General features: G+C 46.4%; 1 protein-coding gene across 1 annotated transcript in view; it reads left to right on the top strand.

The window, feature by feature from the left end:
* STK32A (serine/threonine kinase 32A) overlaps nucleotides 1-26,513 on the top strand; it is a 290,285-nt gene that overhangs the window by 66,559 nt on the left and 197,213 nt on the right. The gene's annotated exons all lie outside the window — the stretch shown is intronic.

The raw sequence follows: 26,513 nt of genomic DNA on the forward strand, positions 1-26,513 counted from the left end.
CTTTGTTATATATAAGTTGCTTCTAGATTAATGTTGCAATGTTGTAATTTTTTAAAAATAGCAATTTAAGGCTACCTCCACATGCAGTGGCATGCAAAAGTTTGGTCATCCCTGGTCAAAATTACTGTGAACAGTTAAGTTGAAGATGAAATGTTCACCAAAAGACATAACGGGATGACACACGCTCTTTGTATTGTAAGCAAAAACTATTTTTTATTTTCATTTTTTACATTTCCCAAAAAAACAAAAAAGGAAAAGGGCCCAAAGTATCTCAGCTTGTAAACACTTTTTGTAGCCAGCCATGAGTCTTTCAGTTCTTGTTTGAGGGATTTTCATCTATTCTTCATGGCAGTCTTCCAGTTCTGTGAGATTCCTGGGCCGTCTAGCATGCACTCCTCTTTTGAAGTCTATCCACAGATTTTCAACGATGTTCAGATCAGGGGACTGGGAGGGCCATAGTAAAACCTTCGGCTTACACCTTTTGAGGTAGTGTAATGTGGATTTTGAGCTGTGTTTAGGACCATTATCCATTTGTAGAAGCCTTTTTACAACTGCAGCTTTGTTTTCCAGTTGATGTTATATTTGCTTCCAAAATTTGCTGGAATTTCATTGAATCCATTCTTCCCTCTACCCATAAAATATCCTGTGCCATTGGCTGCAACACAACCCCAGAGCATGATTGATCCTACCCCATGCTTAATGGTTGGAGAGATGTTCTTTTCATGAAATTATGTGCTCTTTTTTCACCAAACATACTTTTACTCATTGTGGCCAAAATGTTCTATTTTAACTTTCAGTAAAACAGCAATTTTAAACAGGGGTGCCCACACTTTTGCATGCCACTGTATATCAGTTGTGCCCGCCAGTTGATTTATGCTGGAGCCGAACACAACTGATATATGTGAACTGCACTTCAGTACACAGATCACAGACAAAAATTTGATTTGTCATGAGTCTGAATTTCCTTGCGCTTTGTTGTAACAAAACAATTTTGAAATGGCGGTAAAAAAACAAAAATATATACTCGCCCCATCCATCTGCTCGCGGAGACGCCATCGCGGCCATCTTGATAGAGGAAAACCTCCCACGAACTGATGTGTGATGTCACCACGTCAGCGCTCGTGAGATTTGCCATTTGTTCTTCAATCAAGATGGCTGCGACGCCCTTTTCCCCCCTGATTAACCACTGAAAGCCTCAATGGGAATGTCAGATCGCAGCATCTCTGGAGTTCACTAACGTGAGGCGGCACAATCGCCGTTCCCCGTCATTGCTCTCGCTATACTGTACAATGGAATGTGATTCATGACAAAATAATTCGTAACTAATTGAATTTCTTGGTGCAATTCAGCGAAGCAGCCAAATTGAACTTTTATTTTTTTTAAAAAAATATTTTTATTCAGGAAAATATGGATTAGCAGAGTACATATGAAAAATAAAAGACACTTAGCTGATACATATGTCAATTCCAGATATACGTACAATAGAGTGCCATACATTGCATGAGATAATAATATTTCCCAATTTTCCATTTTCTCCCCCCCACCTCCCCCCTCCCATGAACTTTTATCACCCCAACTGTGTGCCACAACTTTCAGTCAAGTAAAAGAACTCTCCAATAGAGATGTCTGCCTCACGATCGCTTGCCGGCCTCTATATCCATAACCTAAAGGGATCATGTCTGCACCTCTAGTCAGCAAAAGCTACCATCACGGGGTATCTATCTCTAGCGCACCTAACGTCCCGTTTATCTGCTGTTCCAGGTACCATTTAGTGTGGCGAAAAGGCTTCATAACCTCCTGAATCTCCATAGGATTTAGAACATGGCTGATAAATTTCCTCCACTTACTGAAGAAGGATTTCGTGGATTTATCCTTATTGTTTTCTGCCTCCAGCCTATCCATATATAAAATACGACTCATAATGCCTACTGTTTCCTCCAAAGTGGGAATGGTGGGGAATATCCAGTGTCTCAATATTGTTTTCTTTACTGCCAGTAAAAACAGATGAATACCTTTGATATGCGTGGAGTGAGTTATTTTCCCCTTAGCATCCCAAGGTATATAGTGAAAAATACAATGTAGCAGGTTCAATTGTACTTCCACTCCCCAGATCTGTTTCATGAGTTCTAGCACACTCTTCCACAGGGGGATTAAAAACGTGCAGTTCCATAGCCCATGCAACAGATTGGCTTTCTGAAGTTGACATTTTGGGCACCATCTAAGATAGTGAGCAGGAGCATCCCTATAAGATAGATCAAACGCATATGTTGCTTTGTGCAAAATCCTAAAGTGCATTTCCCTCCAAGTCTCATTTCCTGTCGCCTGCCTCACACGCTCCAAGCCTTCCCTTAACTTTGGGGTCAACTCCTCTACCCCCAGCTCAACTTCCCATTTCTGGAAAACTTTTGCTTCTATAGGAATCGAATGAGTATTTTGAATTTTCCTGTATATATCTGAAAGAGAATTATTTTGAGTTCCCATTAGAGCATCGAACCAGACTCTCCTTTCTTGGTCACCCATATCCAGTGACTGAGACCTGCAGTATGAATTAACTTGACTATATGGGAGAAAGTGCAAGGGAGGCAACTGGAACTGGGACCTGATATTTTGCCAAGACAATAACTCACTTCCCCTAGGGTTAAGCAACTGTTTCAATGTAATAATTCCCTTTCTCTTCCAGAGTGTAAACATTACTGATTGTCTCCCTGCTGGGAAGGCTGGGAGGGTCCATAATGGCATGTATGGGGATAGGTACATAGGCAACCTAAAAAGTTTACGTACCCCTCTCCACGTGGCTAAAGTGTCCTTCAGAAGTGTATATTTCCTCAAAGCCAGAGGGATGTCTCGGATCCTGGTATGTAAAAGAGCTGTAATGACCGACGACACGCACAGGGAGGAAAACAGGGAAAGCCCTGCCCAAGGGAGAGGGAAAGGTGGTGACCCCTAACTCACCTTGCGGCTGGCACCTGACTGCCCTGACGTCCCTAGACGGGTTCCTCACCCGTGCGGCGATCGCGTGCCTAAATCCTGGCTTTCCCTAATATGAGCCCTGGATAGTGAACAGGCCGGTGGGATCGCTAGTCCACACCACTATCACTAAGAGGGAAACACCAGGGAGAGGACAGACAAAACATACAAACACATACACCCAGGTGGGCGACCACAATAAACCAAAAAGGTCCAACAGGGATCTGGAGGGTAGCGTACTGGACCAACTACCAGCGAACGCAGCAACACAGCTCCAGAAGGTCAGAATAGATGTCCAGGCAGGAAGCTCTATCTCTGGCAACCAGAGAAGTGTGAGAGAGAAATATAAGGAGGTCTGGGAGTGCTGGACAAGGAACAGCTGAGGAGAAGGAGCTACGGATCCCTGAGTGAGCCAAAAGGGTTTGCTAAGCAAACCCAGAAAGCTACCATAAGGAAAACAGCCCTATCTTAAATAGAGCGTGCAGCCAACCGCTGCGACTTCCTGACCCCGGGTATAACGGAGTCAGGCGTGGTCCTCGACACCCTCGTGACAGTACCCCCCTCTCTACGAGGGGCCTCCGGACACTCAGGACCAGGTCTCCCAGGATGAGAGGCATGAAAAACCCGAACTAACCTGTCGGCGTTTACCTCAGACGCAGGAACCCACATTCTTTCCTCGGGACCGTAACCTCTCCAATGCACCAGATATTGAAGAGAGCGGCGGACCCGACGAGAATTAACAATTTTGGATATCTGAAATTCTAGGTTACCATCCACTACAACAGGAGGGGGTGGCAGCGGTGATGGTTCTAGAGGTGGAACATATTTTTTGAGTAACGACTTATGAAAAACATTATGAATTTTAAAAGTCTGAGGTAACTCCAGGCGAAAAGCCACGGGGTTGATGATGGCTACAATTTTGTAAGGGCCAATAAACCTAGGACCCAGTTTCCAAGAGGGAACCTTCAATTTAATATTCCTAGTAGACAACCACACATAGTCATTCACTCCTAGGTCCGGACCTGGCGACCGTCTCTTATCAGCCATGCATTTGTATTTACCTCCCATATTTTTCAAGTTAGCTTGCACCTTCTGCCATACCGATGAAAGAGATGACGAAAACCGTTCCTCTTCGGGAACCCCAGAAGACCCCCCCTCTTTGAAAGTACAGAATTGGGGATGAAAACCATATGCACCAAGAAATGGTGACTTGCCAGTGGATTCCTGACGACGATTATTTATGGCAAACTCAGCTAACGGTAAATATGATGACCACAACTCTTGGTTTTCAGACACAAAACATCTTAGATATGTCTCAAGGTTTTGGTTGGTACGCTCAGTCTGTCCATTCGACTGAGGATGGAAAGCAGAGGAAAAGGACAAGTGTACCCCCAAACGAGAACAAAAAGCTTTCCAAAATTTAGAAATAAACTGGGTACCCCGATCCGAAACAACATCGGAGGGGACCCCGTGAAGCTTCACGATTTCACTGACGAATACCTGAGCAAGAGTCTTAGCATTAGGTAGTGCGGGTAACGCAATGAAGTGTACCATTTTGCTAAACCTGTCCACTACTACCAAAATAACTGTTTTACCCGCAGACAAAGGTAAGTCAGTGATAAAATCCATTGACAGATGTGTCCACGGTCTATTGGGAATGACGAGTGGTAATAGAGACCCTGCAGGACGTGTGAAACTTTTGCGCGCGCACAGGTAGAACAAGAAGACACAAAATCCAATACATCCTGACGCAACCTTGGCCACCAAAAACGACGAGACAATAGTTCCAAGGTTGCTTTACTACCCGGGTGCCCAGCAAGTGCCGAATTATGATGTTCCTTTAATAATTTGAAACGTAAGTTCAACGGTACAAACAATTTCTCTGAGGGGCAAGAGACCGGGGCGTCCCCCTGGGCCTCTAACACCTTCCCCTCCAAAACAGAGTGTACCGCAGAAACAACCACTCCTCTTTGAAGAATGGGTACCGGATCACTCACATTACCCCCTCCAGGGAAACAACGAGATAGTGCATCAGCCTTGGTGTTCTTTGCCCCAGGACGATAGGTAATCACAAAGTTAAACCTGGTAAAAAATAGCGACCACCTAGCCTGTCTAGGGGTGAGACGCTTAGCTGATTCGAGGTACAGAAGATTTTTGTGGTCCGTAATTACAGTGACGGGGTGGACTGCCCCCTCTAAGAAATGACGCCACTCCTCAAACGCAAGTTTTATAGCTAATAGTTCCCTATTGCCAATATCGTAGTTCTTTTCTGCTGCAGATAGTTTTTTAGAAAAGAAAGCACAAGGACGCCATTTGCCAGGAGACGGACCCTGAGACAGCACCGCCCCCACTCCCACCTCTGACGCATCAACTTCAACAATAAAAGGCTGAGAGACATCAGGTTGGACCAGTACAGGTGCTGAGGTAAACCTCTCTTTTAGAGAGGAAAAAGCAACTTTAGCGGCGTCAGACCATTTAGAAAAATCAGTCCCCTTCCTAGTCATGTCAGTAAGCGGTTTTACAATAAGTGAATAATTTTTTATGAATTTCCTATAGAAATTCGCGAAGCCCAAGAACCGTTGTAGTGCTTTGAGGTTCTCAGGAAGATCCCAATCTAAAATTGCCTGGACCTTCCTAGGATCCATACGGAAACCTGACGCAGATAAAAAATAACCCAGAGCAGAACTGACTCCTGAGAGCCGGGTCGTTCCATTGGGTATCCGTAGCCCACCTACTGTCACGAGGGTGCCGAGGACCACGCCTGACTCTGTTATACCCGGGGTCAGGAAGTCGCAGCGGTTGGCAGCACGCTCTATTTAAGATAGGGCTGTTTTCCTTATGGTAGCTTTCTGGGTTTGCTTAGCAAACCCTTTTGGCTCACTCAGGGATCCGTAGCTCCTTCTCCTCAGCTGTTCCTTGTCCAGCACTCCCAGACCTCCTTATATTTCTCTCTCACACTTCTCTGGTTGCCAGAGATAGAGCTTCCTGCCTGGACATCTATTCTGACCTTCTGGAGCTGTGTTGCTGCGTTCGCTGGTAGTTGGTCCAGAACGCTACCCTCCGGATCCCTGTTGGACCTTTTTAGTTTATTGTGATCGCCCACCTGGGTGTATGTGTTTGTATGTTTTGTCTGTCCTCTCCCTGGTGTTTCCCTCTTAGTGATAGTGGTGTGGACTAGCGATCCCACCGGCCTGTTCACTATCCAGGGCTTATATTAGGGAAAGCCAGGGTTTAGGCACGTGATCGCCGCACGGGTGAGGAACCCATCTAGGGACGTCAGGGCAGTCAGGTGCCAGCCGCAAGGTGAGTTAGGGGTCACCACCTTTCCCTCTCCCTTGGGCAGGGCTTTCCCTGTTTTCCTCCCTGTGCGTGACATCGGTCATTACATTATCTCTGGCCCTTATTTTGTGTAGGTAAAAAAAAAAAAAAAAAAATTTTTTTTTTACCTACTTAGAATCCAGTATGGATCAAATTGCTGCTCTGTCCAAACAATTTCATGGCCTGTCTTTGGAGGTGGTAGGATTGAAGGCGTCGGTCCTCCAGCAACAGCAGCAATTACAACTGACTGCAAGCCCAGCGGTTGCTACTGGTAACCAGGTTGTTGCGGAACCCAAGGTCCCTCTCCCTGACAGATTTTCTGGGGGAAGGGACAAGTTTTTGACATTCCGTGAGGCCTGTAAGTTATATTTTAAACTGCGCCCTTACTCCTCTGGTAATGAAGATCAGCGGGTGGGGGTTGTTATTTCCCTGCTGCAGGGGGATCCGCAGTCCTGGGCGTTCTCTTTACCTACTGATTCCCAGGCTCTTCGGTCAGTGGATGAGTTTTTCGGGGTCTTGGGTCTCATATATGATGACCCTGACCGAGTCGCCCTGGCTGAATCAATATTACGGAGACTCTTACAAGGAGAGCGGCCGGTAGAGGAGTATTGCTCTGAATTCCGTAGGTGGGCTACGGATACCCAATGGAACGACCCGGCTCTCAGGAGTCAGTTCTGCTCTGGGTTATCCGAAAGGGTTAAGGATGCGCTTGCATTATATGAGACCCCCTTTTCCCTTGATGCGGTTATGTCCCTTTCTATCCGAATAGATAGACGCCTTAGGGACAGGTTGAAAAAACCGGAGCAATTGGTAACCCCTCCCAAGCAGCAGTTAGTCTGTACAGACTTAGACGAGCCTATGCAGCTAGGAGGAACTACTCGTCAGGTCCGTCCTCCTGAGGCTCGCCGTAGGCGTGGGGTTTGTTTTTTTTGTGGGGAGAGGGGTCATTTCATTAATGTCTGTCCTTCTTTCCTCAGAAACAAAAGACCGTCGGAAAAACTACTAACCCCAGGCTGTGTGGAGGATGTCAGCCGGGGGGTATACGTTTCCTCCATACGTACATCGCAATTTGTGTTGCCAGCGGTTATTATTTTTGGTGATAAGACGGAGACTATTTCTTTCTTTCTAGACAGTGGAGCAGGGGTAAATTTGATAGATGCCCATTTTGCCCGCACTTTGGGTTTGTCTCTCTGTACTTTACAGAGACCCATTCCCATATTCGCTATTGATTCTGCTCCCCTGTCTCAGAGAAACCTCACGCACATTGTTCATAATTTACACCTTCGGGTAGGGGACCACCATAACGAGATGCTTTCAGGTTATGTTCTGGAGGGGCTTCCCACTCCGGTAGTGCTGGGTCTTCCCTGGTTGGTAGCGCACAATCCAGTGGTGGATTGGCAGGCCAGGGAGATATTGGAGTGGAGTGAGCAGTGCAGAGAAAATTGCTTAAATAGCAATTGCTTAGTCGCCTCCATAACTACCCTACCTACATTTATTTCGGACTTTGAGGATGTTTTTTCTGAAAAGGGTTGTCAGAAGTTACCACCTCATCGTCCTTATGATTGCCCGGTTAACCTTATTCCCGGCGCAAAATTACCCAAGACCAGGTTATATAATCTTTCGGGTCCAGAGAGACAAGCCATGAAAGATTATATCTCCGAGAGCTTGGCTAAGGGACACATCAGACCCTCTTCTTCACCCGTGGCTGCAGGGTTTTTCTTCGTTAAAAAGAAAGATGGGGGCCTGCGTCCTTGCTTAGATTTTCGCGAATTAAATCAGATAACCATCCGAGACCCATACCCTCTTCCTCTCATTCCTGACCTGTTTAATCAGATTGCGGGTGCTAGGTGGTTCTCCAAACTTGATCTTAGGGGTGCCTACAATCTGATTCGTATTAAGGAGGGGGATGAGTGGAAGACAGCGTTTAACACCCCTGAGGGGCATTATGAAAATCTAGTTATGCCTTTCGGTCTGACCAATGCTCCTGCCGTCTTTCAACATTTCGTTAATGACATTTTTAGTCATCTAATCGGCAGGTTTGTGGTAATATACCTAGATGATATTTAAATTTATTCGTCTGATCTGAAAACACATGAGGTGCATGTCAGACAAGTACTGCAGGTCCTACGGACGAATGAATTATATGCTAAAATTGAAAAATGTGTCTTCACCGTTCAGGAGATACAATTCCTGGGTTATTTTTTATCTGCGTCAGGTTTCCGTATGGATCCTAGGAAGGTCCAGGCAATTTTAGATTGGGATCTTCCTGAGAACCTCAAAGCACTACAACGGTTCTTGGGCTTCGCGAATTTCTATAGGAAATTCATAAAAAATTATTCACTTATTGTAAAACCGCTTACTGACATGACTAGGAAGGGGACTGATTTTTCTAAATGGTCTGACGCCGCTAAAGTTGCTTTTTCCTCTCTAAAAGAGAGGTTTACCTCAGCACCTGTACTGGTCCAACCTGATGTCTCTCAGCCTTTTATTGTTGAAGTCGATGCGTCAGAGGTGGGAGTGGGGGCGGTGCTGTCTCAGGGTCCGTCTCCTGGCAAATGGCGTCCTTGTGCTTTCTTTTCTAAAAAACTATCTGCAGCAGAAAAGAACTACGATATTGGCAATAGGGAACTATTAGCTATTAAACTTGCGTTTGAGGAGTGGGCGTCATTTCTTAGAGGGGGCAGTCCACCCCGTCACTGTGATTACGGACCACAAAAATCTTCTGTACCTCGAATCAGCTAAACGTCTCACCCCTAGACAGGATAGGTGGTCGCTATTTTTTACCAGGTTTAACTTTGTGATTACCTATCGTCCTGGGGCAAAGAACACCAAGGCTGATGCACTATCTCGTTGTTTCCCTGGAGGGGGTAATGTGAGTGATCCGGTACCCATTCTTCAAAGAGGAGTGGTTGTTTCTGCGGTACACTCTGTTTTGGAGGGGAAGGTGTTAGAGGCCCAGGGGGACGCCCCGGTCTCTTGCCCCTCAGAGAAATTGTTTGTACCGTTGAACTTACGTTTCAAATTATTAAAGGAACATCATAATTCGGCACTTGCTGGGCACCCGGGTAGTAAAGCAACCTTGGAACTATTGTCTCGTCGTTTTTGGTGGCCAAGGTTGCGTCAGGATGTATTGGATTTTGTGTCTTCTTGTTCTACCTGTGCGCGCGCAAAAGTTTCACATACACGTCCTGCAGGGTCTCTATTACCACTCGTCATTCCCAATAGACCGTGGACACATCTGTCAATGAATTTTATCACTGACTTACCTTTGTCTGCGGGTAAAACAGTTATTTTGGTAGTAGTGGACAGGTTTAGCAAAATGGTACACTTCATTGCGTTACCCGCACTACCTAATGCTAAGACTCTTGCTCAGGTATTCGTCAGTGAAATCGTGAAGCTTCACGGGGTCCCCTCCGATGTTGTTTCGGATCGGGGTACCCAGTTTATTTCTATATTTTGGAAAGCTTTTTGTTCCCGTTTGGGGGTACACTTGTCCTTTTCCTCAGCTTTCCATCCTCAGTCGAATGGACAGACTGAGCGTACCAACCAAAACCTTGAGACATATCTAAGATGTTTTGTGTCTGAAAACCAAGAGTTGTGGTCATCATATTTACCGTTAGCTGAGTTTGCCATAAATAATCGTCGTCAGGAATCCACTGGCAAGTCACCATTTCTTGGTGCATATGGTTTTCATCCCCAATTCTGTACTTTCAAAGAGGGGGGGTCTTCTGGGGTTCCCGAAGAGGAACGGTTTTCGTCATCTCTTTCATCGGTATGGCAGAAGGTGCAAGCTAACTTGAAAAATATGGGAGGTAAATACAAATGCATGGCTGATAAGAGACGGTCGCCAGGTCCGGACCTAGGTGTGAATGACTATGTGTGGTTGTCTACTAGGAATATTAAATTGAAGGTTCCCTCTTGGAAACTGGGTCCTAGGTTTATTGGCCCTTACAAAATTGTAGCCATCATCAACCCCGTGGCTTTTCGCCTGGAGTTACCTCAGACTTTCAAAATTCATAATGTTTTTCATAAGTCGTTACTCAAAAAATATGTTCCACCTCTAGAACCATCACCGCTGCCACCCCCTCCTGTTGTCGTGGATGGTAACCTAGAATTTCAGATATCCAAAATTGTTAATTCTCGTCGGGTCCGTCGCTCTCTTCAATATCTGGTGCATTGGAGAGGTTACGGTCCCGAGGAAAGAATGTGGGTTCCTGCGTCTGAGGTAAACGCCGACAGGTTAGTTCGGGTTTTTCATGCCTCTCATCCTGAGAGACCTGGTCCTGAGTGTCCGGAGGCCCCTCGTAGAGAGGGGGGTACTGTCACGAGGGTGTCGAGGACCACGCCTGACTCCGTTATACCCGGGGTCAGGAAGTCGCAGCGGTTGGCTGCACGCTCTATTTAAGATAGGGCTGTTTTCCTTATGGTAGCTTTCTGGGTTTGCTTAGCAAACCCTTTTGGCTCACTCAGGGATCCGTAGCTCCTTCTCCTCAGCTGTTCCTTGTCCAGCACTCCCAGACCTCCTTATATTCCTCTCTCACACTTTTCTGGTTGCCAGAGATAGAGCTTCCTGCCTGGACATCTATTCTGACCTTCTGGAGCTGTGTTGCTGCGTTCGCTGGTAGTTGGTCCAGAACGCTACCCTCCGGATCCCTGTTGGACCTTTTTGGTTTATTGTGATCGCCCACCTGGGTGTATGTGTTTGTATGTTTTGTCTGTCCTCTCCCTGGTGTTTCCCTCTTAGTGATAGTGGTGTGGACTAGCGATCCCACCGGCCTGTTCACTATCCAGGGCTCATATTAGGGAAAGCCAGGGTTTAGGCACGTGATCGCCGCACGGGTGAGGAACCCGACTAGGGACGTCAGGGCAGTCAGGTGCCAGCCGCAAGGTGAGTTAGGGGTCACCACCTTTCCCTCTCCCTTAGGCAGGGCTTTCCCTGTTTTCCTCCCTGTGCGTGACGTCGGTCATTACACCTACGGAATTCAGAGCAATACTCCTCTACCGGCCGCTCTCCTTGTAAGAGTCTCCGTAATCTTGATTCAGCCAGGGCGACTCGGTCAGGGTCATCATATATGAGACCCAAGGCCCCAAAAAACTCATCCACTGACCGAAGAGCCTGGGAATCAGTAGGTAAAGAGAACGCCCAGGACTGCGGATCCCCCTGCAGCAGGGAAATAACAACCCCCACCCGCTGATCTTCATTACCAGAGGAGTAAGGGCGCAGTTTAAAATATAACTTACAGGCCTCACGGAATGTCAAAAACTTGTCCCTTCCCCCAGAAAATCTGTCAGGGAGAGGGACCTTGGGTTCCGCAACAACCTGGTTACCAGTAGCAACCGCTGGGCTTGCAGTCAGTTGTAATTGCTGCTGTTGCTGGAGGACCGACGCCTTCAATCCTACCACCTCCAAAGACAGGCCATGAAATTGTTTGGACAGAGCAGCAATTTGATCCATACTGGATTCTAAGTAGGTAAAAAAAATTTTTTTTTTTTTTTTTTTTTTTACCTACACAAAATAATGGCCAGAGATAATGTAATGACCGACGACACGCACAGGGAGGAAAACAGGGAAAGCCCTGCCCAAGGGAGAGGGAAAGGTGGTGACCCCTAACTCACCTTGCGGCTGGCACCTGACTGCCCTGACGTCCCTAGACGGGTTCCTCACCCGTGCGCGATCGCGTGCCTAAACCCTGGCTTTCCCTAATATGAGCCCTGGATAGTGAACAGGCCGGTGGGATCGCTAGTCCACACCACTATCACTAAGAGGGAAACACCAGGGAGAGGACAGACAAAACATACAAACACATACACCCAGGTGGGCGACCACAATAAACCAAAAAGGTCCAACAGGGATCTGGAGGGTAGCGTACTGGACCAACTACCAGCGAACGCAGCAACACAGCTCCAGAAGGTCAGAATAGATGTCCAGGCAGGAAGCTCTATCTCTGGCAACCAGAGAAGTGTGAGAGAGAAATATAAGGAGGTCTGGGAGTGCTGGACAAGGAACAGCTGAGGAGAAGGAGCTACGGATCCCTGAGTGAGCCAAAAGGGTTTGCTAAGCAAACCCAGAAAGCTACCATAAGGAAAACAGCCCTATCTTAAATAGAGCGTGCAGCCAACCGCTGCGACTTCCTGACCCCGGGTATAACGGAGTCAGGCGTGGTCCTCGACACCCTCGTGACAAGAGCGCTCAAATCCCATGGAGCGGCTAATTCCTTGTCCAAGGGGGTATTAGAAAAATTTTAGGAACCAGATATCCAATCTTTAATATGTCTCCAGAGGGAAGCTAGGTTGTAATTCCTGATATTAGGCATCTGTATGCCCCCCTCCCATTTCAATAGACATAGTTTCGCGTATGCTATCCTCGGTCTCCTACCTCGCCATAAAAAGCGTGAGAAAGCCTTTTGGATCTTGGCAACATCCATATGTGTTATCAGGAGAGGAATCGTTTGCATGGGATAAAGTAGTCTAGCAAAGCTGACCATCTTCACTAGATGGGCCCTCCCAAATAAAGACAATGGCAAAGTCATCCACTTATCAAATTCTTCTTCTATTTTCTTAATTAGTGGGCTATAGTTTAATTTGTAGAGGGACAGCGGACTTCTACCTATTTTAATCCCTAGATATGTCAAATATTGGGCGACTACTTCTACCTCTTGGAGAATAATTGGTGCTGTGTGATCTCTAGTGTATCCTTTTAAATATAGCAATTGACTTTTGCTTATGTTCACCCTATAGCCTGTCACTTTCCCAAAATATTGTAGAGAATCTAATACTTTATTAAGATCTGTTTCTGGGGAGTTAAGGAAGATAAGTATGTCATCTGCAAAACATATAAGTTTAGTTTCTTTAGTTCCTACCTTAATCCCTTGATATACATCAGAATGTATCAGGAATTTAACTAAAGGTTCCAGGGCTAAGTTAAAGAGGAGCGGGGACAGGGGGCAACCCTGTCTCGTGCCCCTGTGGAGGCGGAAAGGCGTAGACAGAAAACCAGGTAGATGGACCTGGGCCATTGGGCCAGCATATAGTTTATCTAGGAACGTCCGGAAAGGTCCTGCAAAGCCAAAAGCCTCCAGCGTTTTCCCAAGCCAATTCCAATTAACATTATCGAAAGCCTTTTCCGCGTCCACAGATAACAGGGCAGGGCAACCATCTAAATTCTGATTATAAAAAAGATGATCCTGTATCGTTAAGACTGTTCTGATATTAGTGACCGCTGCTCTCCCCTTTGTGAATCCGACCTGGTGTGGTCCTATCAGGGATGGCATGAGATCTGCTAGTCTATTGGTCATTAGTTTAGTCATAATTTTTAGGTCCTGGTTAATTAGCGATATCGGGCGATAAGATCCCATCTGAGCAGTATCTTTGCCTGGTTTAGGAATCAGTTTGATATGGGCCAGCTTCCCTGTAGACATAATGTCCCCCCCATGTAGACAGGAGTCAAAAAGCTCCTGTAAGACCGGGGAGACATCCGCCGCAAGGGCCTTGAAAAACTCTGCCGGGAATCCATCCGGACCCTCCAAAGTACAAGCCCTCCTCAGTCAATCTGATTCCCTGCCCTCTGTGGAGGCACCATGCCCAGCAGATCCTTGGTACAGCACAGTGACACCAGGTTACACACCAAGATGTTCTCCACTCCCAGCCCCTGACAACCTGTGTGACAACCTTTCACAAAGTGCTACCTCCAGCCTGCTGTCAACTGCCCCAATCTCCTTGCTGTGATGCATAAAGAAGCATGTGAGGGCCACAGAGGGCCCATGGAGCCCAGATCCTAGAAGCTGATCTGCCCAGCTGATGTCACTCGTGGAGATTCCTGTAAACTGGAGACTGTATGTAAACTAATAGTATACATTTCATAACCCTGACAGCCTGCACAGTCACATGTGGGCACAGCCCTGGCATCCAATACATGTCACAGAGAGCTATACTGTGCAGTATAGCTTATAATGCACAGTATAGCTCTCTGTGATATGTATTGGATGCCAGGGCTGTGCCCACATGTGACTGTGCATGCTGTCAGGGTTATGTAGTGTATATTAGTGTACATACAGTCTTATAATTTATAAGACTGTATGTAAATAATATACACTACATAACCCTGACAGCCTGCACAGTCACATGTGGGCACAGCCTGGCCCCTTCTTACCCCCAGGGCTGTTTACATCGGTGACGGCGGCATACACAGGGGTCGGGCTCTGCTTCCGGTCTGCGGCCTGGGCCCGGCATATTTGAATCTGGTGAGGCGGCGGGAGCCTGAGACCACTTAGGAAGAGAGGGGCGGCCACACACAGTCAGGACAGCCAGCCAGGCCGGGCCAGGAGGATCACGGGCTGCCGCTCACAGCGACACCAGGTGGTCGGAGGGAGCAGTGCCGCTCCCACGGAGGCCGGCCTGCTGGCCGGCTCAGCTCCACCCACCTGCCAGTGCGGCCACCACTACAATGCATCAGACTGAGGCTAGCTTTCGGATTCGGCCCGCCGGCCGCAGAAAAAGTGCAGGCACATCTTAAAGCGGCCCCAGGGCCGGCGGCCCACCGGGAAATTTCCCGGTATCCCGGTAGGCCAGTCCGGCCCTGTTGAGGAGCATCATTCTTTTCTGCAGGGCTCTAAGGCCCTTTACATTCCAAGTGACTACTTTCATAATTGATTCCGAATAAAGGGCTTGCAATGGGTATCACCTGGGAGAGGCCGCCCCCAGTAGCTTATACCATAAATAGACAGTGCAGAACATCCATGGAGCATGACCGTAAAAGTGGCTAAGAGCATCCCCCCCAACCTGTATATAACAGTATAAACATTAACAATGAACCATTGAGTGAGTATACCCCACATGAATCTGTCATAAGACATTTTAGACTTCACTTTTTTCGCACTGAACTGGTGAGTACATACAGACTCTGTCCCGCCAGATTCCCACCTGTGAAAATACATTTTACCATCAGCTCCACAACCCATAGATGATTAGCTAACAAAAACCCTCCACTCTGTTCTCCCTTCCCTCCTTCATCTTGCTTTCATTTAAAGGTATTTCTATCAATAACCATCTAGAAGGTAGTGGCCTAAGAATAAACATAGTCCCGGCAATATCAGGTTAATAGCTCACAGGTTATGTATATTCATTTTCCTGTCACGGCTGTTTGTTACAGCATATATCAGTCCCAGTCTGATCGGGATACCTGGCTAAAGGCTTCACCAGGCCTATTCTGGGACATGTCACCTGGTCTCGGTGATAATTGACTACTAGAGCATCCTCCTCTGAGTGAAGAACGACCCCTGGGTGTTGACCTAGGCCTCGAGCCATTCGAGAAGTCGCCATCTTCCAAGGCCTCTGTCGCTTTTCTCGGTGTTAAGTAGGTGTCAATTCCTCCATTTTGTTTAAATACACGCAATACAGCCGGATAGATGAGAGCAAAGCGGATTTTCCTCTGGACCAATTGTGTGCATATCTGGGAAAACGCTCTCCTTCTTTTAGCTACTTCCATAGAATAATCGCCGAATAAAAGGAGCTTGTTCCCTTTAACTCTGAGGGGTTGAGTCAGGCGTCTGTATTTCCCCAGGATGGCCTCCTTGTCAGCATAATTGAGAAATTTAACAATAACTGGTCTCGGCCTGGATGGCTGGTTATCTACGCGCGGTTCCCTGGGGGGGGGGGCAATTCTATGGGCCCTCTCTACAGTAAGTGGCGACTCAAATCCCAACGCTTGCGGGAGTTCTGAGGAGCAAAAGCGCGCCAAATGATGTGCTGGGATATCTTCAGGGAGACCCACTATGCGGATATTACTCCTACGGGAGCGGTTTTCCAGGTCCTCCACTTTATCTTGCAATGCCTGGTTAGTACGAATTATGTCTCTTACTTGAGACTGAGTTTTGCAAAGTTCGTCTTCTAGGGTCCCTGTCCTCTGCTCTAATTCCCGAATATGGGAAGAGTTTTGCGCAATGTCCAGCTGTAGCTGTTTCATAGTCCCAGCAATGGTGGACTCCAATGTGGCCTTAATATCTGGGGCCAGTATTTGCGCCACCGCCAAAGCGATCTCTTTGCTAGGGAGCTCCAGCTCCTGGAGCTGCAGCGACTGTGGTGGCGATTCCCCTCTAGATGATTCATCTGCATCGGGGGGTAGGGGGGGCTGTGAAGAGGAGCGGGTTGTTCTCCGCTTACCCTCCGCCATCTTGTCGGATCGCGTCAGCGCCAGTTCTTTTTGCAGGAGTGAAGAGGTCATCGGTGGGGGGCCGTTGCGGACCAGGTATCTGTCCATGAGCCACCCGGTTCAAGATAGGCAGCTGTGATTCCGCTTCTGGTCCCGGCAAACCCCCGATATATAGCAGAGTGTACGGAGCTCCTCCACCACATGTCCTTACATGTGCGCGCCGGAACCGGAAGTCCAAATTGAACTTTTGATAACTTTGCTCATGTCTAATTGGTATTGCTGCCTCTGAAAATGTTCAAACTATTAAAATATAAAGGTATGTATCCTGAATGGTGAATTGTGGTAAATGCTGAAACTGGCAAACACCTTTAAGCCCTGCCACAGCTCAGACTTAAAGGGAGTCTGTCACCACATTTGGGCATATTAGACCGATCAAATAGCGTTATATGATCCACCCAGAACTTAACCGCCTCACGTCCGCCCATAGGATATAAACGTCCTATGGGTGGACGTCTATTTCTGACAGCACGTTTTAAAACGTCCTGTCAGAAATAGCAGCTGCACGCTAATCGTGCAGCTGCTGATCCGGTTGCCCGCTGTCAGTGACAGCAGGGCAACCCTAAGACAAGGCAGGGACAGTGCCCAGGTGTCCCTGCCTTCACGATCGCTGCAGACACAGCGCTCACCGAGCGCTGTGTCTGCAGAGCAGGAAGCGCTGTGCGCTTCCTGTTCCGGCCCGGCGGTCATGTGACCGCCGTGACCGGAGAGTGCAGGGGCTGTGTGAGGTCTCTCAGAGACCTCGATCAGCCCTGCTGTGAGGCTGTACAGCGCAGGATTGCTGCTGTACAGCCTCTCTAGGGGTGCATTTGTCCTGTAACTGGGGCTACTATGTCAGCCCCAGTTACAGGAGAAATCAACTGTGAAAAAAAAAAGAAAAAGTGAAGTAAATGTCCCCCAGAGGTCTTGTATGACCTTATGGGGGACGAAAAGTGTAAAAAAAAATAAAAAAAATAAAGGGTTGAAAAAATAAAATAAAATAAAGTTTCACATGTAAAAAAAAAAAAAGTTCCCAAGTTAGGAATAAAAAAAAAAAAATTAAAATAGAAAAAATAAAGTAAAATAGACATATTTAGTATTGCCGCGTCCGTAAAAACCAGCTCTATAAAAATATCACATGACCTAACCCCTCGGATGAACACCGTAAAAAATAAATAAAAAAAACTGTGTCAAAACAAGCAATTTTTGTCACCTTGCATCACAAAAGGTGCAACACCAAGTGATCAAAAACGCGTATGTCCCACAAAATGGTACCAATAAAACCGTCACCTCATCCCGCAAAAAATGAGCCCCTACATAAGAAAATCTCTCAAAAAATAAAAAAACTATAGCTCTTAGAACATGGAGACACTAAAACATAATTTTTTTGGTTTCAAAAATGCTATTATTGTGTTAAAGTGAAACAAATAAAAAAAAGTATACATATTAGGTATTGCCGCGTCCGTAAAAACCAGCTCTATAAAAATATCACATGACCTAACCCCTCGGGTGAACACCGTAAAAAAAAAAAAAAAAAAACTGTGTCAAAACAAGCAATTTTTGTCACCTTGCATCACAAAAGGTGCAACACCAAGTGATCAAAAACGCGTATGTCCCACAAAATGGTACCAATAAAACCGTCACCTCATCCCGCAAAAAATGAGCCCCTACATAAGAAAATCTCTCAAAAAATAAAAAAACTATAGCTCTCAGAACATGGACACATTAAAACATAATTTTTTGGTTTCAAAAATGCTATTATTGTGTAAAACTTTAATAAATGAGAAAAAGTATACATATTAGGTATCGCTACGTCCGTAACAATCTGCTCTATAAAAATGTCACTTGACTGAACCCCTAAGGTGAACGCTGTAAAAATAAATAAATAGAAACTGTGCTAAAACAACCAATTTTTTGGTCACCTTGCCCCATAAAGTGTTATATTGAATGATCAAAAAATCATATGTACCCAAAAATAGTACTAATAAAACTGGCACCTTATCCCCTAGTTTCCAAAATGGGGTCACTTCTTGGGAGTTTCTACTGTAAGGGTGCATCAGGGGGCTTCAAATGGGACATGGCATCTAAAAACCATGTGGAGTTCCTTTCCTTCTGCGCCCTGCCGTGTGCCCATACAGCAGTTTACGACCACATGTGGGGTGTTTCTGTAAACCGCAGAATCTGGGTAATAAATATTGAGTTTTGTTTGGCTGTTAACCATCGATGTGTTAGAGAAAAAAATTGATTAAAATGAAAAATCTGCCAAAAAAGTGAAATTTAAAAATTTGATCTCCATTTTCCTTTAATTCTTGTGGAACGCCTAAAGGGTTAACAAAGTTTGTAAAATCGGTTTTGAATACCTTGAGGGGTGTAGTTTCTACAATGGGGTCATTTATGGGGGTATCCACTATGTAGGCCCCACAAAGTGACTTCAGACCTGAACTGGTCCTTATAAAGTGGGTTTTGGCAATTTTCTTAAAAATTTGAAGAATTGCTTCTAAACTTCTAAGCCGTCTAACGTCCTAAAAAAATAAAATGACATTTCCAAAATGATGCCAACATAAAGTAGACATATGGGGAATGTTAAATAATAAATATTTTATGAGGTATCACTTTCTGTTTTAAAAGCAGAGAAATTGAAATTTAGAAAATTGCGATTTTTTTTACATTTTTGGGTAAATTTGGGATTTTTTCATAAATAAAGGTGAAATATTTTGACTCAAATTTATGACTATCATGAAGTACAATGTGTCACGAGAAAACAATCTCTGAATGACTTGGATAAATAAAGGCGTTCCAAAGTTATTACCACATAAAGTGAGATATGTCCGTTTTGCAAAATTTGGCCTGGTCAGGAAGGGGGCAAAGGGCCCAGATGGGAAGTGGTTAAAAACGGTACCTTTGTTGTAGAAAACTGACTTTTCTTTTAGCCGAAAATGAACTTATAAGATTATGTCAATGAGCCCTCTCAAGTGCCCAGGGCGGTGTCTCAATCCTCCAAGCCCCAGGCAGCACCTCCTCAATGGCTCATAACCCCGCCCTCCGTGTGCCTCTGCCCGCGCGTTTACTCCCCTCCCCTGTCCTTTTCCACTGCAGCTGCGCGGTCAAATTCGTAGTGGGCGCATGCGCAGTAGGTTTTGCGATGCCCTGCCAGGAGTGGGCATCGCATTGCGCATGCGCCCGCTACGATTTTGACCGCGCAGCCGCAGTGGAAAAGGACAGGGGAGGGAGTAAACGGGCGGGCAGAGGCACACGGAAGTCGGGGTTATGAGCCGTTGAGGAGGTGCTGCCTGGGACTCGGAGGATTGAGACACCGCCCTGGGCACTTGAGAGGGCTCATTAACATAATCTTATAAATTCATTATCGGCTAAAAGAAAAGTCAGTTTTCTACAACAAAGGTACCGTTTTTAAGATCTGGGTGGATCATATAACGCTATTTGATCGGTCTAATATGCCCAAATGTGGTGACAGACTCCCTTTAATACGAGGCTTCCAATACAACCAACACCCTAGGATTTCACCATGGGGTTGGGGCTCATAGGCTCCCTCCCTCTGACTAATTGAGGTTTTAAGTGTTCCGAATCAGAGTTATCTGAAGGTGTTACACCTGTTGGTGTCAGCTGTGTACTTCTGTGTCCTGACCACCACCATGCCTGTACAGCGGATGTTGCAAAGGGGTTAATTTGTCCAGTGACGGTTATGCAGTGGAACCAATCTCTTGCTACCTGGTTTCCCCAGATTATAAGTGATTGCTGGGTGTTTCTGCAGCAGAATACATTGTGATTGGTAACCTCTCTAACAAAAATAGATTGTCCAAGTGGAAATCCCCTTTAAGACCTCAAAAGACATCTCTTAATATAGGCATTGTATCTGTTGTATTGTATTCTTTTGCATGATTGATCTACTGATTTTACTGTAGTCTAATATAATCATCCTCTGATGTTTCGGCTGTATTTATGTGTTATTGGGTTAAATGAGGAAAGGCACATTAAAGATGAAAAGAAACAAATGTGTTTTCGTTGCAATTGAAATATCATTACAAGGTCTTGAATAATGAGTCAGGCCGCATTCACATGCCTATATGTTTTGTGGTTTCCAAACCGCGGATCTGCAATACACGGTTATCAGCTGTGTGCACATCGCATAATGTTATGGACTCGACTTTAGTGTCTGTGCCTCGCATGTTGCTGCTAAGCATAGGACATGTAACATCAGCAGCAGCATGAGGAGGCCACAGACTAGCAAGGTGACATAGTGTGGAGGTGGCAACAGGATGAGGAGGCCACATACTGGCAAGGTGACAAAGTGTTGAGTTAGCAGCAGCAGGAAGAGGGCACAGAGTGGCAAGGTGACATAGTGTGGAGGTGGCAGAAGCAGCAGCATAAAGATACCACAGAGTGACACAATGACAGAGTATGGAGGTGGCAGCAGCATGAGGAGACCTGAGTGGTGAGGTGACAGCAGCATCAGGAGACCACAGAGTGACCCGGTGACAGAGTGTGGAGGTGGGTGGCAATAACAGTACCAGCTGACGATGGTGGGTGTAAAAAGGAGCACTTGGCATCAGATGTGTGGCATCAGGTGGGTGGCAGCATCAGAATATTAGCTGAGGCAGGTAACCAGAAGAAATCGGTCTCTTTTGTCAAGATTTGGGTAAGGCTGCATGGGTGATCTAATCTGATGCATCAGGCATTGGTGGATGGAAATCCTGGCTGATCCATGCCTAATTCATCTTGACAAAAGTCAGTCTCTCCACATTTTGGGTGGATAGGCGAGTTCACCTTGGGGTAACTATGGTCCCCGCTGCACTAAACACCCGCTCTTATGCCACACTACTGGCTGGGCAGGACAGCTTTTCCAGGGCAAACTCGGCCAGTTGTGGCCACAACTCCAGTTTGGTTGGCCAGTAGTCAAGCGGATCTTCAATGTGGGGTGGCAGGGTGCTGTCCAAGTATGCCACCACCACGTGGTCTAGTGTAAGTAGTTTCTTCCCTAGGCGGGTTAAGAAAGCTGCTCATCATCAACTCTAGACACTCAAGATGCTGCTGATGGAGCTGGTACTGCTCCTACCCCCCCACCCTGCCACAGCAGCCATTGCAGTGGAACGAGAGCGCAGAGGGCTCATCCCCCCCCCTTCCCCGAAGTCAAACCTGCGAGAGGATCGACAATGGCACAGATAGACAGCGGCCAACTGACTGCATAGGATGTCTCTATAGTAGTTCAGTTTGTCCTCCCTCTCAGCGGGTGTAAAAAAAGGCCCTCCATTTTGAACCGGTAGCGAGGGTGTAATATGGTGGAGAGCCAGTAGTCATCCCTCTGGTGAATGGTGACAATTCGGCTGTCAATACGCAAGCAAGTGAGCATGCATCGGGCCATTTGTGCAAGTGACTAGGAGGGACTCCCTGCCTCCATATCTAATGCATACTGACACAGTGTGTCTGGGTCCTTTGCCTCATCTTCCTCATTTACCTCTTGCTCCTCAGGATGCTCCTGCTCCTCCTCTCCTGTGACCTGTGTAGAAAAACCACACATTTTGCTACACATTGCTTTTGCTCCAATGTCCTCCTCCACCAAGTGGGCCGTAAAGGACATGTATTGTCCCTGACCGTAGTTACAGCTCCACACATCTGCGCTGCAATGCACTTTGGCAGACACCGACTGGCCCACCTTCTGTTCTACATGTGTGTGCAGGGCTGGTACTGCCTTTTTGGCAAAGAAATGCTGGCTTGGGACTCTCCACCTCGGCTCGGCACAAGCCATCAGTTCTCTGAAAGGTGCAGAGTCCACCACTTGGAAAGGGAGGGACTGCAGCACCAGCAAATTGGACAGGAGCACATTCAGCTTCTGCGCCGTTGGATGAGTGCACGCATACTGTTGTCTCTTAGCAATTGCTTCGGTGATCAATTGCTGACGGAATGATTGACGAGGAGTAGGAGGAAGAGAAGCAGTAGCATCTAAACCAGCAGATGATGGGAAGGACAGACAGCTCCCTTCGGATGAGGTGGTGGAGCCTTGACTGCCTGAAACCGGATGCCTGCCACTCGGTGATGCAGCAGTTGCTGCAGCAGGCTGGACCACCACTTCGGAGCCACTTTATGGTGATGCTGCATATGTTGACGCAGGGCCGTGGTGCCAACATTGGCACTCTGGCTACGCTTCACCTTCTGGCCACAGATTCGTCAAATGGCCATGTTCACCTCCTCCAGCGGCTCAACAAAAAACTGCCACACCGCCGAGTAGGTGATTTTACCCCTAACATTCCACACTGACTGACTGTTACCACCGCTGCCTCTGTGAACCCCTGCACCACTACTTTCCGAGCAGGTAGGCTCCTGCGAAGCGGGAGGTCTACCCCGGGCACGTTTGGCTCCCAACCTTCCACTGCTGCTGCCCTGCTGACTCCTGGCCATGCTACCGACTTGCTGGTTCCATCGCTGCCTCACGTGCAAGCTGCTACCCTCTTCTCCCACTGATGATGAAGCCCCTTCGTCACCTGGCTCCCAATTGTGATCCGCTACATCATCATCAAGTACTGTCTGCACGTCACTGATTTCCTCCTCAACAGTCTCTGAGCCAGGAGCCTGACCGCTCGCAACACCAGCTCCCACACCACTCTCCTCATCATTACTTGCCTGCCTGCCAGAGAAAGCGGCCGATGTCTCCTCCAGATCTTGGCTGGGCAGTAGCTGCTGACTGTCCTCTAGTAGCTCGTTCTCGCTGTATAGTGGAGCTGAGCCCACAGCATGTAATACTTCTCTGGATGAGGGAACAGAAAAGAACAGAGGCAGGTTGAGGACAGGTGAGCGAACAGGGCCTGCTCCTGGGCCATTCCAACTAAGGTTTGTGTCTGACGAACCTACCGACTCTTGGCTGGGGGTGTCTGATGTCACTTGGGATGAAGTGGATGACCTAGTCAACCATTCAAGAACCGCTGCAAAGAAGGGGGTCAGTCAGCACATCCCAAAGCGCAGGAGCACGTTGCTATGACTGAGAACAAGACTGTTAAACAAAACATGCAATGCAACAGCTCACTGCAAACCAAATAAAGTACAAAATTGCATCATAATTGCAAATGCTATACTAATAAGTTAGAGATGCTTGGCAAATCGTTTTGTACAAAATGATTTGAGCCCGTCTGCCGCACGTCAAAGCGATCTCTAGTTAGACGGGTTTCTAACACTAAATTTTACCTGTTATGTGCCATGACGGCTATCATATAATTCCGAAAGTGCATGTTCCACATGCATGCTGGATCCGCCTGAATTTCTGTCATTTTTGGTGCCAAAATGGCCTCCATTATATCCACGGAAAGCAGTTACCAGCATGCATGCCGGGCCCACTCCACACCACCCCTGGCGCCAAAAGGTCACCAAGGACTGCAATGAGAGTCCACACACTATCTCTCTCCTGGTGCCAGATGGCTTCAGTGAGTGAGGGGGAGCAGGCCAAGCTATATACTAACACTAATTAAAATCAGCCAATGGGGCAGACGAGCTGGTCAGGGGTGCACGACTGAGGAGGCAGCCACACCTCCAGCACAAGCTACAAAGAAAAAGGGGGTCAGTCAGCACATCCCAAAGCGCAGGAGCACGTTGCTATGGCTGAGAACATGACTGTTAAACAAAACATGCAATGCAACAGCTCACTGCAAACCAAATAAAGTACAAAATTGCATCATAATTGCAAATGCTATACTAATAAGTTAGAGATGCTTGGCAAATCGTTTTGTACAAAATTATTTGAGCCCGTCTGCCGCACGTCAAGGCGATCTCTAGTTAGACGGGTTCCTAACACTAGATTTTACCTGTTATGTGCCATGACGGCTATCATATAATTCAGAAAGTGCAGGTTCCACATGCATGCTGGATCCGCCTGAATTTCTGTCATTTTTGGTGCCAAAATGGCCTCCATTATATCCACGGAAAGCAGTTACCAGCATGCATGCCGGGCCCACTCCACATCACCCCTGGTGCCAAAAGCTATATACTAACACTAATTAAAATCAGCCAATGGGGCAGACGAGCTGGTCAGGAGTGGACGACTGAGGAGGCAAGAACCGCTGGGTTGCTGGTCAACACACGACCTGCTAGATGACACAGGGAACTCAAGCCTCTTGAAATGACCCCTGCTGCCACGCCACTTTACTCTTCTGCGACCTGTGCCTGCGCCAGAAACATTCAGGCCTCTGCCTCTCCCCTGTGCAGGGCCTGGCACTTCTCTGTCTGACATACTGTTAGATCAAATAAGTAAATAAAAAGGAAATTAACACACACCAAAAAAGTCAGTAATTTTGTCACTTCACCACACAACGGCAAATAAGCCCTTTTTGTCCCCACTAATATATGCCAAAAAAGGCTTTAGAACATATAACTGCACAGCTGATAACCCTGTTCTGCTTCAATACTGTGGAATAATTCCTCCCTATCCTTTCCCTACACTTCTAATGCTCTTTCCCTGAACTTCTATTCAGCAAAATAAAAGTTTTCAAGTCTTTCCTAGCACTTTCCCTAGCGCCCACTGGCGTCTCTCCCTGCACTAAGTACACTGCAAAATAGCTGAATCCGAGATGGCTAAGGCTATTTATAGGGCTGTGACATCACAGGGCTGGCTGGCTACTGATTGGCTGCATGCATGGCATTGTGGGTGATCCCTCGTTCCCAGAGTTCTTTGCTCCATGTCCTAATATGTGCACCAGCCATTTTAGGAAAAAATTTGATTCGTTACCACGAAGCATGAGGAAATTTTTCCTGAAATTCGGATCGAATTCCACTTCGTCAACTTTCATTCGCTCATCTCTAAATCAGGATGCATCCATTCTGTTAGTATACGGTTGTGTGAAATCAAAACGTAAAAAAAACAGATCCGTCACTAAATACATTGAAAGTCAATGGGTGACGGATCCAGTTTTTTTTCCCTAAAAATACGGATCTGTCGCCATTGATGTACATTCTTTACAGTGGAGGATCAGTTTTTTTCTGTTTTTGTGACCGGACACAAAACCGCAGCTTGCAGCGGTTTTGCGTCCGGTCACAAAACAGAATGTTGCATGAATGGAAGACATCATGATGCATCCTGAACGGATCTCTTTCCATTCAGAATGCATGGGAACTAAACGGAAAAAAATTTTCCCCGATACCTCTGCCAGATCTCAATACCGAAAAAACATCAATGCAAGTGTGAAAGTAGCCTTAGTCTGAGGGATAACCTACCATCTATCTAGCTGTAATTGCAAAATCAATAACATCAAATAGATAAGAAATAAAACTTAGCACCTAGTGATGGACTTCAAATGGGTTTGTTTTCTACTGGACTTTTGGATCTTGGTTGTTGTTACAAAGCCTGGACCCAGGATCCTTTGATACTATGTTATATATAAGTTGCTTCTAGATGAATGTTGCAATGTTGTAATTTTTTAAAAATAGCAATTTAAGGCTACCTCCACATGCAGTGGCATGCAAAAGTTTGGTCATCCCTGGTCAAAATTACTGGTACTGTGAACAGTTAAGTTGAAGATGAAATGTTCACCAAAAGACATAAAGGGATGACACACGCTCTTTGTATTGTAAGCAAAAACTATTTTTTATTTTCATTTTCTACATTTCCCAAAAAAACTAAAAAGGAAAAGGGCCCAAAGTATCTCAGCTTGTAAACACTTTTTGTAGCCAGCCATGAGTCTTTCAGTTCTTGTTTGAGGGATTTTCATCTATTTTTCCTGGCAGTCTTCCAGTTCTGTGAGATTCATGGGCCGTCTAGCATGCACTCCTCTTTTGAAGTCTATCCACAGATTTTCAACGATGTTCAGATCAGGGGACTGTGAGGGCCATAGTAAAACATTCGGCTTACACCTTTTGAGGTAGTGTAATGTGGATTTTAAGCTGTGTTTAGGACCATTATCCATTTGTAGAAGCCTTTTTACAACTGCAGCTTTGTTTTCCAGTTGATGTTATATTTGCTTCCAAAATTTGCTAGAATTTCATTTGATTCCATTCTTCCCTCTACCCATGAAATATCCTGTGCCATTGGCTGCAACACAACCCCAGAGCA

The sequence above is a fragment of the Bufo bufo genome, chromosome 1 (genome assembly GCF_905171765.1).
Source record: "Bufo bufo chromosome 1, aBufBuf1.1, whole genome shotgun sequence".
Classification (NCBI taxonomy): Eukaryota; Metazoa; Chordata; class Amphibia; order Anura; family Bufonidae; genus Bufo; species Bufo bufo.